The 19,566-nt window shown below is 39.9% G+C and overlaps 1 protein-coding gene across 2 annotated transcripts in view; it reads left to right on the plus strand.

The window, feature by feature from the left end:
- Positions 1-5,408: 5,408 nt before the first annotated feature.
- Positions 5,409-19,566, plus strand: part of cemip (cell migration inducing hyaluronidase 1) — a 66,193-nt gene continuing 52,035 nt past the window's right edge. The window contains exons 1-4 of one of the 2 annotated variants that reach the window (XM_061245100.1): positions 5,409-5,542; positions 5,634-5,729; positions 6,216-6,331; positions 6,432-6,520. The gene's annotated coding sequence lies outside the window, so the exon portion shown is untranslated. The remainder of the gene's footprint in view (positions 5,543-5,633; positions 5,730-6,215; positions 6,332-6,431; positions 6,521-19,566) is intronic. The other variant, XM_061245098.1, reaches the window with a different exon arrangement.

The raw sequence follows: 19,566 nt of genomic DNA on the forward strand, positions 1-19,566 counted from the left end.
GTCCTTAGCCTCAGTTTTGTAAACCATGTGCTCGGTTTACCAGACTGAGGGTGTCTTGGGGGACCCTGTAAAGTACCAATGAAAACACCTTAATCCATCTTGGCTGATTTTGGAATGTGGATGGGCAGACAAACTGAAGCATTTCTAAGCGATTGTCTATAGGTATAACCTGTGCTCCACCTGACAGGCCTTTCAGGGAGCACTTGATAAAGAGAGGCTCTGTGGTCTCTCTCCTTCCATATTAATGAGTTGGCATGCTGAGAGTTACCTGCTGCTCAAAGCCAGATGCTTTCAGGGGAACAAGAGTATCTGCATTAACTGCGGTTTTGTGTGCATAATTTCATACTTGCTGCCTGGCTTGACAGAGACTGATGAGATGTGGGAAACTGCTAATGAATGAATCTCTGCATAATGGCACTACCTGATGCTTTTTTTGGGCAATTATATATTGGGACCCTGAGAGATAAAAATTCTTCAAATTATTAACCCTTGGGCCCTTTGGGTCCCTTGCAGATTTTAATAGTATCATTCCAAAAAGGTCTTCTTTTGAGGTGGTCTAGAGAATAGATTGGATGAGGTAAGACTTTCTCCACCATGGTAGGCCACTGCACTTTCAATTAGTGCTGCCAGTTTACATGTAGTTTCATGTGATTGGTGTCGATATCTAAGGCAAGTATATACTATAGAGGTGTATGTAATGCGTATTGTGTATATACTATAATACACATCTGTTTTTCTACATGTATCTTCTGACTGACCAATGGACCCCAAACCAGTGGCTCCAAATACTAAAAAGGCAGCTAGTGCCTGAGGACCTGGGAGAGTTGTGGCTAGGTTCTGTCTTTACATTTTAAAGTGTTACACATCTGATAGTTTGTCAAACTGCTGATTTATTTGGGTCCTATTTTTTTTTTCTTACCAAAAATGGATTACTCAATAAAAAACGTTTTTAAAGAGTAAAAGCATATAGTTATTAATTCTAGTTTTCCGTATGTGTCAGCATAAGACTTCATTTGCTCTATAATAGAATCCCCCCCCCCCCCCCCCCTTCAAGGGTGCCAATACTTCTGGACTTGACACTGATCGAGTATGAAAGGAGAATGTGTCGCTTTTTTTAAACCTGGTAAGATGAGCTGGTCAACATGACAGTGAAAACACTGAGTGAACCTGTTTCTGCCCTGTAACATGATCTTTCCTCTGGGACCAGTCTCATGTACTGACAAATGGAAGGCCTGACTGCAGGCCACAACCTCTCCTAATACAGACCAACCATGCAGGACCTTGACATTCTCATTGACACTCTTCACCTCTGCACTCTGGACATTGTTTTTTGATACTGGACCATTTCCAAGTTCCAGAACTATGTGAATACTACTGCTTTGTAGCAAGGTTAAACTGCCATTTCATATAAAGGGAAATATTGTTTGATATGGACATTTCTTTTGCCCTTGTGGCAGCTAAAGTCAATTGACAACCAAATAACTTAAGATGATATAAAGATTGTCTGACCCTTTACAATGCTTCTACACTTCTACATACACCCTCTAAGAGAATGGTTCTGTTCTCAGGGTAATCTCTAAGTGGAAGATTAAGCTTGAGTTTCTTCCTGTCTCTCCTTTCATCGAAAAACACAAGAAGGGAAAAAGTATGTGACCTGAGCTTTGGTGCATGAACTGCTGTGGCCCGCCTCAATCTCAGATGACAGCCTCTGTGCTCAGAGGCCCATGATGTGTGCTGGGAGGAAGCCACCTCTTCCCAGGCCAGTCCTGCCCATGTCCTTCTCAAATGCAAATTCCTCCACACACACACACACACACACACACCCACACATTAAGGTTATTGAGTGGTCTCTTGTGGGACAAACCTGGCACTGTTCCATGGGACTGTCAGAAGACTCAGAGGTCTCCAAGAGCTAATAGGAAGTGGGTGGAAGTGGGTGTGCTTTGGGTGGGTATGTTATTAGAGACACACTGATTTCAAATGAGTCATTTTGCTGTGAAAAGCCCTGATGTGCATTGTTTGGTAAGCTGCCCTGGTAAAGAGCATTTGCTAAATTATTGATATTGGTAGGACATTTTTATTCCAGACAGTGGTAGCACGTTGTACCTCCAAAAATGCAGGGGCTCCTGAAGCATCACTCTCATTTCAGCAGTAGGTTCCAGTATATCAGACCTCAGGATCCCCCACTGTTATGCTTTTCACTCTGTTGGTTTTTTGTTCTGCCTCCTGGCAGGGATCCGGGGCTCGTGCTCCCACAGGTTAATTGAGGCCTGTTTCTAGAAAATTCTTCATGGGATTCACAGAGGACTGCCCCACTTTTTTACCGGCCAAATGGAGCCGGAGTTCAACTTAAAGATTTAGAACCGACTTGCTTCCCTCCGTGGTCATATTTTATGCATATAGATTGGTGAAGATGTCTTTCTGTTTATCTCTCATTTTTCCACCGCTGCTCCTTAAGTAGAACAGCATGCGCATGATTAATCAAACCATACATCAGGTCAATAATGGACAGATAATGTTTATACTTTTGGTATATATTGAAACTGATTCATGTGATGTTTCCGAAAAAGATTTCTGGCAAGTGTATTTTAATATGATCCCACTTGGCACATAAAACAGTGTAATGCCATGACATATGTAACTGATCACTGGCGAAGTGGAAGCGTTTCTCACAGCCGCGTTACGGCGGATGTCTTTCAGCGCAGCTAGACTCTGAGGCTCTGTGGCGATCGGGAGCTTCTGCAGGGGTGCCGACAGGAAAATGAGAGCAAAGGGACCGCGTGTTTGTCCCAGGACATGACCCCTGCTGTGACCAGCCTCTGGAAACCCTATAGCCTGTGGAGCTCAGAGGGAAGTAGCACCGTGACTCCCCAGAAGATCTGCCCTCCGGGGCTCCCCCTGCTGGGCAATGAGCTCATACTCCTCCGCAAGGTCATCACCTTCCAGATGAAGAGATTCTCTCTGGCCCACACTGAGCAGGCCAGTGCAGCCTCCCTGTCAGAACCAAGGATGACTGCTAATCAAATGCAGCCTTTGGGATTGATGGAATTAAGGTCAGTTTTCTATCTGCTGGTATCACTAAATCGTCTGGTGGTGTGTTTAAAAGGTTTAAATGTATTTAAAAGGAATATAGAAGTAGCCTACTGCATTCTGTATAATGGTGATTCCAAAATATAAATCCAATACAAATGATTTTATTAAACATATTGGACACATATCAAGACAAATGCATGAATCATATAAATAATGGAATGAAATAACTTTATAATAAATATAGTTACTTTCATGTATCAACTCATAGTCCCCGGTTGGGGACCATCCACAGTTGTGGAAACACTAATGTTTAATTGGTCATGTTTCTGAATTCCTTTGGGACAAATTATGAGGTTCTTTTTTATACTTGTGAGAATAACCAGACATTAAAAGCGGCATTAAATTACTCTTTCTAGGCAAATAGCTGTTGTCCATGTTCAAGCATGTGTCGTTTTTATTTACTGCACAAACAATACGCTACATCAAGTTCAATGGTCTTTCTGAGAAATGCAGAGAAACAAGTGTTTGTTTTGAGCAAATGCGAATGTCAATATTTCTGCTAAAATGAGTTCACCACAGAAAAAAATGTTCGATAATGTCCATAGTATGTCCTGGGGAAATGTATACGTAGATATTAAGACCGTTACATTTAATGGTCGACGATTTGTATACCAACCATAGCAACCTGAAGTGGAAGTCCTCTTGATTTATTCAAAGTGACTCCTGGGCATCCGTGGCATTTCTCAGACTTAATCAACATATGCCACGAAATTTCTCAATTTCCTCGTTTACAGAATAAACATGGGGCCAGCTGCATAATGCCGGTGATAATTCCAGAGGCGGTGCCCCGGAACAGTCGATAAACCACTGCTGTGATTAACACTTCTGGCACTTCTGAACTACGAACTCCAGCGCTGAGAACCCCGGCTTCTGCCCGAATCAGCTCTGGCAGTGTGTGATAACATCCTAGATTACCTCATCGTTCTTGAATCCCCCTAGAGTTTGTGTTTTCTCCAAAGACCGAAACTCAGTCTATCAACTTTTGTCTGACTCTTTGGAGTTATGTTCTGAAACGTTGTGTTGTGGAACCATAATAACTGTTTATCAGTAACATGATGGATTTAATACGCATATCCATGTAGGTATTAAATAATCCAGAACATAATGGAATATATAAAGCCTTTCCAGAAATGACCGAATATACACCCAGACTTCACAATTCCTGCGCATTTCTTGTTAACAGCGTCCTCTATGGTCAGAATTATGGCAAATTACAGCGAAGTAGACAGTAGGATTTCAGCCTATGCTAAATTAGAGCTTCTAGAGAGCTTGATTTCATCACCGCTTCCAGATTTATTTGGTTCGAATTATACAATATGTCAATTATAAGACACATAACGCATATATTTCTATTATCGATTGTTATCATGCCTGAATTATTACGTTGATTTATAGGCCTACGTACTGTATTAAATGGTTGGATATGTCGTTACTTTCATCCATACTATCATATCCCATATTTAAAGAACAAGACTTTGAAACATTTTTAAAAACGTTTGAGTTAGTTAATATGAATATTATTTATGATATTATTCTGATATTATAATGATTATGATGATGATGATGATGATGATGATGATGATGATTATTATTATTATTATTATTATTATTATTATTAACTAACTGACAACTGAAGGTGGAACGTTATGCTATTGGGCCCTACCTTTAAAACGAACGCGAAATGAGAGAGAGAGAGAGAGAGAGAGAGAGAGAGAGAGAGAGAGAGAGAGAGAGAGAGAGAGAGAGAGATATGCAGAATTGGGCAACGGCGTCTGCTGCTCTGAGTCAATGCTGCGTCTGAGTCAACTGGGGCAAGATGAAGTGAAAAAATCGATTTAAACTGTGAATGTGTTAAGCATGTGAACTGTGAGAGAGATGTTTTGAAGTGTTCGACTCATTCTTACAGTAGACTACATTCGCAATTTAAGTCTCTGAAATAGAGTCCATGCCTGCAACAGAGAGCTATCTTTTGCATTATAATTAGGGTGCAAACCGTAATGACAATGAATTGGTTAAAATGCTCCAAAAAGAAAATGTGAACGTGAATTTGGTTCATGCAAAAGCAAGTTTCTTAGATATAAGTACGTAAAGGCTATTTCAGCTCTAGATTGCTGATGAATTGTTGCCAATGCTTGTATTTATAGTTTCCATTTAGGCTACTCGTCATCAATGAAGTGATTACAGGGAAGGGTGTTTTATATGGCATATTAAGTTCCCCGGATGGTTAATTTACTTAACCAATCGGCTTCTTGGAGGCGTGGTACCTTTCAGCTGTTGTAAACACTGAAGCCCATGCCAAACCTGGAGCAGACATGTGTATAAATAACAGACCGTTCGCTCCCTGGAAGTGTAGGCACATGAGCGCACTGTCCCTGTCACATCATAAGCGCATTCACTGCACAAGACTGCACTTCTTACCGAAGTCGACGACGGCTCGCATATGCTTCAGGTTGGTGGTGTGAGGACTCCTTGCCTTTTGGATATTAATCAACTGAGGAAATATACATTTGTTTTTTTCTTACTTTCTTTTTTCCCTAAAGGCGCACTCTTGCTTGCACAGCCACAGGTGTATAAAGGGGAGTAGCATTCTGTTCTGCGCGCGTTGGAGTATACTGGGAGGATAATCCATGGTCTTGGTAAGAACAATGCAAACCCCGGTGAAGTGATTTTCGGAGTTGCTGTCACTATGCTTTCTGTGACTACTTACACTGATTAATTTAGACAAATAGGCATATACGTGTATGATATTTTGTGATGGAAGAGAATTGCTGCTTTCAGTTCAGTTTGTTTGTACGAAATGATACCGATCAAACGATAATGCGTAAACATGCTGAAATATTATCTTCGCACACAATTGATGTCAGTATCACCTGTAATCACGTATGCGGAATGTGGGTATTTTGTGACAATATTTTGTGGGAGCAACTTGGTTACCTACCTATAAATTGAACTGGTGAAAGCGATGAGTAGCCTATAGAAAAGTCAGCGCTGTCGTGGCGTTTGTTTAGACAATTTTATGCTGTTTTATTAAATCAAAGCATTTTCTCCGGTTGAGACTAAAGACGTCTGTGGAAGCCACATTTGCGCCTTTTCGCTCACTGCTTACCTTCTGCACGAGGCAGGCGCGCAGCTAAGATATAACGCTCTATATGAGGCATCAAGTGCATATCCAAAGCAACAGCGGCAAACAACGTGGAGCCGCTATTATGTAGCATCTCCACTCTGTGACTCTCACCAGGTTTGTAACTTATTTTTTATCCTGCATTATTTTGATTTATACATCTATTAGCTCGCGAGGTTGCCAATGTAGGTCGCTAATAACATCTACTTCATTTCAGACAGAAGCCCAGCAAGGATCCTGCTGGACTCCCAGTCATTCCTGAAACAAGTATCAGCGGATGCTCATTTTTAAAGGTGCAGCGTGCAGGTAAGATTGGCGAGGTTTGATTTATTCGTATAAGCATTTGTCGTTTCAATAGCAATAACTGGTACTATTGCCATTTCGGGTGAAAACTAGGCATGCTCTGCAAATATTATTTGTTTTACTTTAAAAGCGGATAAAATATTGGAATGGTTCCATTTTGGTTTAGCTCAAGTGCGTCGATTAGGTTTTTTCCTCGATACATTTACAGTAGCACTCGCACAATGCGATCCGCAAATTTCAAGGTGGTGTACCAGCCCAATATAATTATAATGTACTAATGTGTTACCCAGAAAACATGTAAGATGATCGAACGGTACGAAACTTGTTTGGTACAAACTTGTGATGTGAAACATATTGTTTTCAGATTTTTTCGACAAAAGGGAATTTAAACAATTCAAGTTAGAATGCAGTCATAGGATTCCATGCTGCGATAGGATGATGAAGAGAAGAGAAGCAAAATATGTTTGCGTATAATTTATAATGAAAAGGCTACCTGCATTTCCCAAGTACGAAACCAAATTGTGGCATACTATTCACCAATTAAGTGATATTGGCAGGTATCATATGTTCAGAAGTAAAAGTAAAAGAACCTTCAAAAGATAACGTAATTGCAAGCAAATTAGATGCACCAGTTTTTTTTAACCGTTTTAACTGTTTAGTGACTTCCAACATTTGGTTGTAACAATAAGCCATGCGTTCTTATTCAAGAAAATGACATTGCAGGCTTTTAAAATATTACTACAGTACACGCAGTACACTACAGTGGCAAATGTGGTCAGAAACATGTTTATTTGAGAAGACAAAGTTGGGCATTGAAATGCATAAGCATTATACGATTTATTGAAAAAGTCATTGCAGTATGTTGGCTTGCAGCATGGAGCAAGCACGTTTAAGAGATTATAAGGGATAAACTGGAATCAGTGTCAGGATTCTGGATTCTGAAAGATAGAATAGGTAAAGTTGTGTTTTCTGATGATTCTGAAGTGAGTGAATGATAGTGGATGATTAAATCCACCCTTGGTTGCCTGGCCAATAGGACTGAATGTGGTGATGAGATTCCACAGTTGTGGAGCTTGTACATCAGGACTGGGGAAATCAGACTTGGGGGAAGTTGATTTAGCACTAAGAGTACAGATAGAGTGCACTGTATTCCTCACCTTTTTACATCCAGTTAATTACTTCATAAGAACAGTGAGATTTGTGCTTCATGTTTGCCTTACCATGGACAGCTCCCGATACTCTAACGGAAATTAAATGTTTGCCATAAACGTATTCCTACTATTGTAGAAACCAATCAAGAAACCATAGCAACCTAGGATTTCAGTTACATAGCGAGAGCATTTCTATCGTGATACATTCCCATTAAAACCGCAGAATAATGTGTGAGTGTGCACAATGGTTTTCCTCGCTTAGCGCTAAGGGGACATGCATTGTGCCTGAATAACAAATGGAAGTGGGTTATGGTTGGTCTGCTTGACCAATGTACTCATTGCTGTCTGTTGATCACACTGGGTTTGCCTGAGCCAGAATCTATTTTAATGCTCTCTGGAAAATCACTGTGGCCTTCATCATCCTGAGCCACTGCTTGGCTGCACGGCATCTTGGCTGTGCTCCAGCTCAATGCCAGGCCCATGCGAGCCCACTGTGGAGGGGGCGCGGCTGTGGGCCAAGGCCCAGTATTTATAGGAGGCGGGCATTGAGCTCCCATTTATCCAAAGAAGGAAAAGTGGACCCATTTTTATATATCTTGACAAGGCTGCTATTGTGAATTGTTTAGAGTCCTTGTAAAATAATAGCCCTTCACATCCACTGAATAGAACCTAGCTTTTACCCATCAGTTATTATCGTGGTCTGGGAAGGGTGTTAAAGCAGCAGGTTCTACGTTAGGGAATATCTGTGCTGCTTTTCACCCGACAGATCTCATTGAGCTTAAGCACTGAGCTAAATTGATTGAGTGGATCATTGGGCACTTGTCATTGTTAAAGGTAGTTTAGTATGTATGCCCTGGGAATCCAGATCTGTGTCTGTGGCTGTGCACCTCATGCCGCCTAAATCAATAAATCAAAAGGTCTGAAATCCACAAACCGCTGATTCTTTAAAATCTTAAAAAAGGAATGCTCGGGCTGTTGTTTTAGATGCTTAGTTTAGAAATGCTGATGCAACTGAGGCTTGATGAGGAGGAGACCTGAAAGAGTTGAATTGAGTTTCTTAAGCTTTATCAGCCCTGGGCAGTAATGGTTATCCTTCAGGGGACCTCTCATCTACGCAGAGCAGGAGGGCATGTACATTGACTGGAATCACTGGAGCAGATACTGCTGAGACAGAATTTCATGCATGTGATGGGATTCGCTTCACAGTCTCTGGCTAATGTGAATGGATAAAAGGCTGAGTGTGGGTTTAGTATATTTTATGAGAATTGTAGTCTTCATGTTTTCTCCTTATATGCAGCATCCGTTTTTCCTTTTATATGTATATACTGGATTCAACATTTTCATTAATTTCTATTGTATGGAATATTTCATAAAATTTGACAACTGCATAGGTGGAGGATTGCAGAGAATAATTGTTCCCCTCTGTCAGAATAAGAACAAACAAAGACATGTCTTAGACCCCATCTGTAGGGAATAATCCATTCTTATGCGTAAACAGTGCGATGATAGTGCCAGATTGCGTCTGCTGTGTAGTTTATAAAGGTTGAGTTGGCCTGACATTCTTTTAGTTTTTAATATTTAATGCCTCTTTTTGTCTTTACTGTTGAAATAGGCCCACCTAAGGCTCAACTGAAATAAAATCTTTGAGAGCCCTCGCCATAAACCTGGTTAAATATGTTTCCAGTTAGGCACCCGCAGGTTTTAACATTGCTGAAAGAGCTCACTCCACACAGGGAATATGAGAATAAGGCTTTCTGCCCTGTCCTGGCAGCAACAGCTATCAGCCAGAAATTGATGGTGCACATTCCACCTTTATAGACTGCCCTGTTTTTCTAATTGGCGCTTGATCCATGTTGCTGATGCAGCACATCCCGGCTGGATCTCAGCCGGACAGGTGGATGGTGTGACAGATGTCCTTGTTCCGTTCTGTGCATCTGAGTCCCGTGGCCGTCCTCACATGCTGGCAGGTCTGTCTCAGATAGTCCCCTGCAGAGGCACGGTCTGGTCAGACGTTCAGGCCTCATAGCTGGACTCTTCACAGCTGAGGCTAATCTGCAGTCCATAGGTGGATATCATAACATCCTCTTTCATCCTCCCCTATTTTGAAAGAGTTGGTGCACATTCCTTTTTGTGTCCACATCACACAGATTCTCTGCAGATTTACTATGCACGGCAGTATCCCACTTTAATATGCTTCAGTTTTTTTTGTTGACAACATCTGCTGGTTCTTTTAATGAAACTTAATGAAATTGTACCTTCTCATGCAGCATTCATAGTCTGGGATGATTCAGTAATTTTAGATTTGGTGTATTGTAAATGTCAAAGTTGTAAAATGTGACTCTACTCTGAAATTGACAAATTTAGAAACACATTTTGTATTTTATACATTTGTTTCCATTTTGTACAATATTGCAGTTAGGAATCATGAGGGAGTGTCTTGCAGTGCAAGCTAGTTAACTTTAAAAAGTCAGAGGACTCTTTTGCATGATAATGCCTTGGTTCAGTCAGGTTCAACATTTTTCTCAACATCAATGAGCAGGATATTATATGTAAGCCTTACTGCTCCAGAAATTCCTTACACAGAAATGTGTTTTTCAACCAATTCTCACAAGGATCTCAGAAAGTGTATTTACAAATCTAACATATCTGATGCAAATTTATCTGATATCTCCTAAACTGCATAAAACAATGCTGCTGCTAACATTTTGTTAGAATGTGGGACTATAAATCTGCTCACTGTAACCCTCAAAGCCAGTCCCTTACAAATTGTGTTGACTTTTAACTGGGCCCGGCATCACAATCTGTTCTTTTATCATTGCCAGCCATTTGGCAACATTTAACTTTAAAGATTGCAATTTTACTTCATTTTAATTGTTGCCTTCCTTGTCTCACTTTATTTAATTGCTAAAGTAAAAATATTGTTGGATTACTGTCTAAATATTCTGTACTGGGCATAATTATGAGTTATTACTAGGAAGCAGTCTGCTGGAAACCCTGGCACTTTGCAGTCTAATCTCTAAGGTGAGAAGATGTGTGTTTTCACAGGAAAACCTCATTATCTTCACATGTGATAAATGGTAATAAGCGTTGATGTGTGGGCAGAGGTTGGACTCCTCCGTATGTGTATAAATGGAGAGATTCGCAATCAGCCTGATCTCTTTCAATATTTTTGGGTTGGAAAACATATTAAGGTGTACTACACCTACACCAATAATTAAGCGTGTACTACACTTACAGTTAGAGTTCAAGTGGCTACTGTTATCCCATTATTATTAAGTCGGATTGGAATGTAATGCCTTGATATTATTCTTAAAAATTGAACAGGTGTGTAGATTTTTTTATTTATAAAACCATCACTCAAGGTAAAAGAGAAAAATATGCAAATATGCCTCTCATGAAATGAATCTGAAGGTACGACTGACACAGCCATCTCACTGAAACAGGAAAAGAATCCCCCACGACACCACTGCAGGTTAGTCAGTCTTGACATCCGTCAGAATCCCAGTAATTCATATGCTGTGACTGTCAGGGGAAGCTCAGCCAGAGACCATACTATCAGATGGTACTGATGATGAGAGAGGATATTGAGGAAGGTTGCAAGGTGCACATACTCTATAGCTGCCATGAGCTTAGCCCAGGCCTGCACCGTTTTACCACTTAATCAACGGGTAGAGATGCAATCAAAGGCGTATCTCTTTGTTTAGTTTTTCTTTGTTATTTGCCATTGACTTTTAATTCTGTTCTTATCCATGGACTAGATCAATTCATTTTGTGGCAGTAGCATAATCTGTATTATTCATAAGACATTAAAAAACCAGGCAGAATAGCCATGTGACATCCCAGAAAATGTGTTGGTTCAGATACCCAACTGTGCTCTGGTTTTGTATGCTTGAGCTTGTTGATTCTTCTGTGCTGCTTTAGAACATTTCTGTAGCTTTTTAAATGGATAGCTGCATTTAAAATGCAGGCTCTATAGGTTTCCTTGGATAAGGGTCTCGGCAAAGCAAACAAATAATGTTTGGGGTGATCCATATACAGCTACTGTGCCTTGCAGACTGAAACTCACACTTAGCTGTGCAGAGCCCAGGCTGAACACTCATTTGCATAGGATTAAGTCAGGCAACCTACATTCAGTGAAGCTAAATGAACCCCTTGAGAGACTGAGGAGAAAGACCCTCAAAAGTATCAGACTGAAAACAAAAGAGCCAGATGGAAGCACAAATAGTTTCACTATTTAAGATCATTTTCAACCACCACAGTAACATCTCAATGCAAAAAGCATTTGTGAATGCTGTAATGCCCTAAATAAATGGTGTCATTATTGTTTCTCCTGTAGCACCACTGTTTCAACCATACTTGGCTTCGGTATATTCCTTTATGGTACATTATTCTTCATTATTTCCTAGGACGTGGTATTTTGTCATTTCTACCTATTTCGTTTGATTACAGTGATTGTAGTGACAACTGCTTGCTGCATCTCTGTCTCTTGTGGTTTAAATGTTGTGACCATTAACAGATACACACCGGTCAGTGCTCTGTGGCATGATTTGGCATTTTCTTGCAGGTAGGAACACGTAGCGTAGTCTGTCTCCCATATTTCTTCCTCACTCTCATTTTCTCTCCCAGATAAAATATGGAGTTATAGGACTTGGTTACTAATAATGCTTTGGAAAATAGATGCTTGGAACAGGCTGCATGCAACAGAGTGGTAATTTCAGTCACAGACAGCCTGTTGACAAAGCTAGGATGAAGGACTAGCCGTGGCCTTTTATGTCAGCTACTCTCTGGCGGCAAGAACTGATTTTAGGTGAGTCAGAGGCTGAGCTTAGAAGTGTTCATATACAATTGTACATTTGTCTGTAACAGGCACAACTGCAATGTGTTATCGGGTTTAGTGAATCTGTGAAGAGTAGAACACAAACATTGGAATTAAGTGTTAGAAGAAAGTGTTAGTACAAAAAAGTGTAAAGAATCTGTGTTTACAAATATAGAAAGTATTGTTGTCGGGTTTTGTCTGTTTTGAATCCTTCACCTTTAGTGTCAGTTGTAGTTTAATCAGCAATACAGCACCAAGATCTAATTTAAAGTAGACATAGGTTTAGATATTGATACACATTGTTTTCTTATCAACTGCTAAGCATTGATACTGATTTAATTTTCAATGATTTTATTCGCAACTCGGTTGATTGCTTTTGGTTATGCAGGTTTTGTTGTAGATTTGGATCTGTTATGAGAGAGGGCGGCCTGTAGCGTAGTGGTTAAGGTGAATGACTGGGACAGGAAGGACGATGGTTCTAATTCTGGTGTAGCCACAATAAGATCCGCACAGCAAGGCCCATAACCCTGGACTGTTCCAGGAGAGGATTATCTCCTGCTTAGTCTAATCAAATGTACGTCGCTCTGGATAAGAGCGTCTGCCAAATGCCAATAATGTGAGAGCATTCTGGATTAAGGTAAACATGACATAAAGTCAGCATAACCCTGTGCTAGTTTATTCGTTTAACCTATTTCGGTTGTCAGTTTTCTGGCTACAAAAACTGTGGTGTGCAAAGGCTGAGCACAGTACGAGAATTCCCAGAACATCATATTTTTCCCAAAATCCCTATATGACGAATTTCGCACTGCAAAGCTAATTGACTGTCTGCAGGCCTTCTTCCTGATGGCCAAGTTGACTTTCCTTGAAATAGTTAATCATATTCAATTTGACATAGTAGGAGTTATGTTATGTATGAGTTATGGAGTTATTAACACATTAACACATGTTAACTGATGGAATAATAAGTGTTTGTTGTGAAATGTTGGATGAATGAAATGCTTTCAGCTTCTTGAAAAGAAGCTGCTATTGTCATTCATGGTATTCCAATCTGCACATATTCATAGACCATAGCTTTTCTCATGTCCTACAGTACCAGAAGGTAATCACTTTGTGTTTTGACAGGGTGTTGTTTGAACATTTTAAGTTACTGTCTTTCTATAAATGCAGCATTTTTCACACTTAAAGGACACACGAGAGTAGGATACAAGATGCAGCTTTGCTCTTCATATATGCCTATATTTTTTCAGCAAGCCATCATAAATCTTTAGAGGCAACTTCTAATGTAAGGCTTTTATCTCACTTCTATCTATTTATCTGGAAATTGCAGCAATCATTCTTTGTCAGAACAGAAAAATGAAGGCTTTTGTGTGAACATACTATAATAGAGCGAGCTAGACGTATTGTTAAGGCAGTTAGACCATCAAAGCCTATATTTCAAGTGATGGTTATGTTTGTATCCAGATGTTTTAAATATATATATATATAGTGTACATGGTTATGGGAAGGTGGGTATGTTAATAAATGCAAGCTTTACTGTATATATGATACAGGAGTTCATATATACAGTAAATGTTTTACACACTACTGTATATGCTAGGTATATCCCTCCCCTTCTATTAGCCCAGATGTTTTTAAACCACTTTTCATTCACAGTTTCTTTTCTCTCCATTTATCATGTGTTCAGCCCCATCCCTTCACCCCAATGTCCTCTCCTTTTACTCAGGAAATTGTAATTGCGTGCTCCCCGCTGTTAAATCTAGCTTTGCTAGCTTGACTAGCTTGAGAATTGAGTTGGCCAAGCCAGTTATGAAGCTGGTCTAGCTGGGTATCACCTGGTCAACCAGCTAGTGCTGGTAGCATGTCTGAGCTGGTAGCTGGTGAACCATGGTCAAAACATAGCTTGGGCTGGTCAAACCATGTCAAGCTGCTAGCTGGTCTGAACTGGTCAACTAGCTAAACCATGTTGAGCAGGGAGCTGGTCGGAACTGGTCAACCAGCTACCTGCTGTTTCAAAACCTAGCCTCAGCTGTTTTTTTAGCTGGCCTTTGGAGAAAAGCATATGCTTGTCTGTTCCCCCGAATAGATGGAGGATGTTCCAGTGGTGGGACAAGCCTATGGATGTTGCCAGAGGGTGTTTGTTTTCACTCTGGTGTCCAGCACCTGAGCTGTGTAGTGATTGTGTCAGTGTCAGCCTTGCTTGATGAAACGGGAGCCTCTCTGCTCCCTGAGTGATGATACAATCAGTTATGTGCTGCCCTGTGACAGGGGTGTCCAATCTTATTCCAAAAGGGGCCGGTGTGAGTGCAGGCTTTTTTGTGTTAGCCCAGCACTATGACACATGATTCAGCTAATTAACTAATCATGCTGTTGAATCTAGGACTTGAATCAGATGTCCTAGCGCTGGGCTAAAACAAAAACCTGCACCCACAACGGGCCTTTTTGGATATATTGTTTTTGTGTTATTTGTAAACAAGATAAATAGCCAAAGCATCAAGACATTGTACAGTAGAAAAGTGCACATTGGAAGACTGTGAGTGATCTTAATATGCAAGACATAGTATTATGTAGTATAGATTAAAGATTTTAACTAAATAACAATATACTGAACTATAGGGGAAAAGTTCTGGTTTATTGCTTTTATGTGAGTCATGGCTTTTATTGTCAGCACCTATCAGTCAGACGGTGTGATAGCCCCGTAATAACTGAAACCTCCTCATTGTTTCCATATTAGCTCCATGCTATTGTAACCCTGTGTGGAATTATATTTTGGCAGTGAAAGAAAGATAATAAAGTAGTCTGTAAGCATTAAATGAATTAAAAGTAAGAATCCCTCTACTGCACTGTATCTTTCTCTGTACCAGTGTACTTAAAGCCTTCTTTATCATGCGGCACATCGCAGCTCTCATTCTGAGACATATTCATTCCTGTGAGTGGGTTGGTAACATTATTGAGAGCATCTTCAATAGAATTTAGAGGTGCATAAAATGTATTTAATTCCCATAGCTGGGTAGTTCCAGGTTAATCTGTCTATAAGCATTAAAATCTCACACAAAAAGAAGGAATATGAATTCAACAGGCCTTATGATACATTTTAATCATCTGTTAATAGCAATGATTTGCAATTTACAAGTGAAAATACCTATCTCGGGGGGTCTCTGTCAGATGACGTTTAAAAACACGCATGCTGTTCGCAGAGATAATTGTCTCTTGGCGGAGGCTGAGGTTTGTTTTCCATTAGAGGGAAATAAAATCATTTGGATGCCTAGGTTTTTAGCATGAGGGCTTATTTCTTATTATTTGTCACATTCCCTGGAATATTGAATACCCCATGGTGCGCAGTAAAAGGGTGGGGAGTAACGACAGGCAAAAAACGATGCTCGCATAGCTCTGTGTGTATCAGAGCAGAAGGTGCCTCAGAATTACATTTTACTGTTAGTGCAGGTGTTCAGCCTTGTGAGTGCTGCTATTAAAAGCAGTCATATTTGCTCAGATTCTTCCTCTGAGATTTTCTATTCATGTACTTCATGTCTTTGATTGCTCACTTTCCCAACACACGTCTCATAGACTGGGCTGAGTGGCATCTGGATCCTGTCTCATATCAGATCCACACATTCACCTCCACATGGGGCCCTCCAGACCCTGGGAACGGAGACCACATAGACTGATAACCTTCAATAACAATAAACGTGTAGCCCGAATCAGGGTGATGTCATCTTTAGCAACTGTGGATAATAAACTCTCTTCAGATATCCTGTCCCTAGGGAAAGGACATTTTTCTATGGATATGTGTCTGGAAAACTGTTTTTGGGAAAATGTTTAAAACAAAAGACATGAGTTTGCTTTCTAATAATTAAATACAATAGTTGTTTTCAAAAGTCTTGAAGATTTTTGGGTTCCTGTGGGGAGTCTCTGTTTGGGGGAAGATTGAAGGCAGCAGAGGAAGTTGTTGGCCAGACAGAGAAAGAACAGGAGAAAGTGTCACACATTGGCATAACTCACTCGGTATCCTTTGAATTGTTTGGCTTATTCAGACATGTTTTTCAGATGGAGTTTCTATGCCAAAAAAACCTTACTATGCAATATTCTCTTGTGTGGCGAAAGTGAGCTGAACCACATTCCTCACTTTAAGGCTCACATTCTGTCTTTACTCAGTGCCTGGCTCATTCAGGAAAGCTATGTGTCACTTTCCTGAAGTGACACTCTTTCTTAAAAGATGATAAAAATTACAAAAACAACCAAAGAGAGAAACACAACGAAAGGCTTAAGAGCTTTAGACGAACGGTAACTTGTTTCACATTTTGTTTCACAGTAAATTCTTGACTTTACCTTAATTGGTAATGGTTTTCAGGTTTGTCCAGAAGTGGTCTCGACAAAACTCCTGCAATAGGTGACCATCTATGCCTGTCATTAAAAAATAATGCAAAATCTGTTTGTTCAACCACCTCGGGTAGCTTAAGCCGATTTGCAATTAGAGTAATGGACAATCATCCGCAAAATTGGAAAAAACATCCAATTAAACTGAGCTTCATCAGCAGAGCCTATACAAGAGATAGAGCTAAAAAACCAAACCCTGACATAGCAACATGGTGCTCATAGATCGAAGAATTGTCACATTGAAATAATTTGCCTTTTTCAAATAATTAGTAGCTTAATGGAAGGCTTTCTTCTGTTCTAAAAGGCAGCAACAGGGCATCTATTAGCATTTCTTTTCATATTAACCTTGATGAGTAACCTTTTTGCAATGGTGAGATTAGCAAGTGTTCTGAGCTTCATGCGAATGAGACACATAGGTGCTCAGAAGGTCAAGAGAACAGGCATTCTTTCTGCCTTTGTATTCTACATGGAGAGAAAAAGGATTAGAGCAGCCAGTCTCTTTTATTCAGTGCATTTAGCACTGCTTAATTAGATACATTAACAATGGCAGGCTTGAATGTCTGTTTGATCACCTCAGAAGGCATTCTTTATATTTAATCATCATATTTTGTTTAGCCCTGGTATGCTGTGATCTTTGCAACGTGCTAGAGATTCACACGAAGGCTCATGAGCTGCGCTAATGCATAAAATATTTCACGTTTTGTTTAATTTTTTTTTTTTGCCATGGAAAAGCTTGTTTACATCATTGCCCATGTTCCAGAGAACTATAGCAATTTCTATATTTTGACTTGCTTTTATAATGACTTATGTCAATCATGATGAATGTAGCCAGTATTCTATTGAGCTCTTTTTAATGTGTTTTTCCTGCCGCTGTGATTGATGGAACTTTCCACACTGATGAAGGGTTCGGTCTTGACACGACTGCGACGTTGCTGCTGTGAGCAGCAGCAGAAAGTACAGGCTTCTTCCTTGCAGCAAGTACACATTTAAGTTTGGGCTCTGTTTATTGACTCTCACGCCTTATTGTCATAATCCTCAATTAATTACTGTTCACAGTAACCACAAGATAGTTTATATTACTTGCGGTAACATTGCAGTCGTTCTCGTTTGTCATTGCTTTGGTATCTTGGGCTTTATGCTTTTCATGTTAATATTTCTTAGGTAGACAACTCTGCAGATGTTAAGGGGTGGTTATGTCAGGATATTGGGGAAGTATTATTTTCTGCAAAACTATACACTCGAGAGTGCTGGTTCTTTGTTTTCTTTGTTCGTAACTTTCAGATGTATAGTGGACTAGCTGTATGAGTTTTGCTCCCAGTGTAAGCTGTTTTCACTGCACAGCACAGGGCAGTGGGTGGAGAGGCATATCTGCCATCAGGATGGAAAGGTCGGCCAGAACAGCTGAGAATGAGAGTCCACAGTTTCCAGCAAGGCCACTCAAATGAACATTCTGTCAGCAACTGTTTGGAAATTAACAGGTTTTGCCACATAGCGTCTAATTATCCATTTCATTTTTTTGAACACTGCACTGACCTTTTTAGAGATATTCCTATGGCATAGTTTGATATAGAACATGACTTCTTTCACTAACTAGGTGTTTCCAAAAATGTGCACACTCGAAACCATAAGTAGGCTTTAAGTATTGGATTAGCCAAACATTTAGGTCAAAACCATCAGGAGATCCACCATCTGCATGCTGGAGTACATGTGAGGTTACAATCTGATTTTAGATGGCTATTTCTGCATAATATATTTACAATAAAGGTTACTTCATGTGATATTCATTCAAAAATAAAGCAAAGAACGTTTTTGGGCGTTTTTTAAATCCGGTTCCAGGAACATTACATAATTTTTTTAGTGATGTAATCAGTGAAATCTGTCTTAGCTATGGTTTGAAATGTAGCGTTCTATGGTGTCAGTTACAGAAAAACTAGGTTAGACTGTGTTCTGATTATGCAATGATTTAGTGTTTTCCAAATAGAAGTAATTTGTGCCAGCATCTTTCATGCTGAGTGTAAGCTTGACATTTTATTTTAAATGAGAGCTTGCTACAAACGATGCAAATCGTTGTTTCTAACAGGCCACAATGGTAATTGTTGAAAATACTTTATTTGATGAAGGTAATGAAACTCTGTACATGGTTTGTGTTCAGAACCTCTGCGGATCTACATATCCACTAATAGCACATATCCTCGATGGAACATTGGCTAGCAGTAATCAATTTGGCACTGAAATATAATCTGTGTTAAAACCTAAGCCAACACAGCTAAGGATATACGCTTTTCACAGCTTCTTTGTTATGTATAGATTGCCTGTGGGGCTGTGTGCTGCCCCTGTGATAATAGGTTAGTCTGGCTCCTTTAAGGGTGGGGTCTGCTTCTTCTTCTCTCTGAGACAAAGGCATTTCTGCTCCCCATGTCTGGGTATCCACTTATTGTCTCAATACATGTCAAGTCAGGCTTTGTTATTTCTGTATTATTAAATTATGTAATAAATGCAGTTTGCAATTACGTTGCTAGAGAGTGTTAAACCTCTGTTATTATATCACAGTGTCTGCAGGTATTTGCTCCTACTGTGTGCTACACCACCTATTAGTGAAATTAGATGGTGTAGCGAATGGTTGAAGCTGAGGTTTAACACTGTGAAGTTAGAGTCTAGAGAGGTAAACTATATTAGACTGTTTGACTTGTTATTTAGAATGTACATAT

The sequence above is a fragment of the Conger conger genome, chromosome 6, assembly GCF_963514075.1.
Source record: "Conger conger chromosome 6, fConCon1.1, whole genome shotgun sequence".
Taxonomy (NCBI): domain Eukaryota; kingdom Metazoa; phylum Chordata; class Actinopteri; order Anguilliformes; family Congridae; genus Conger; species Conger conger.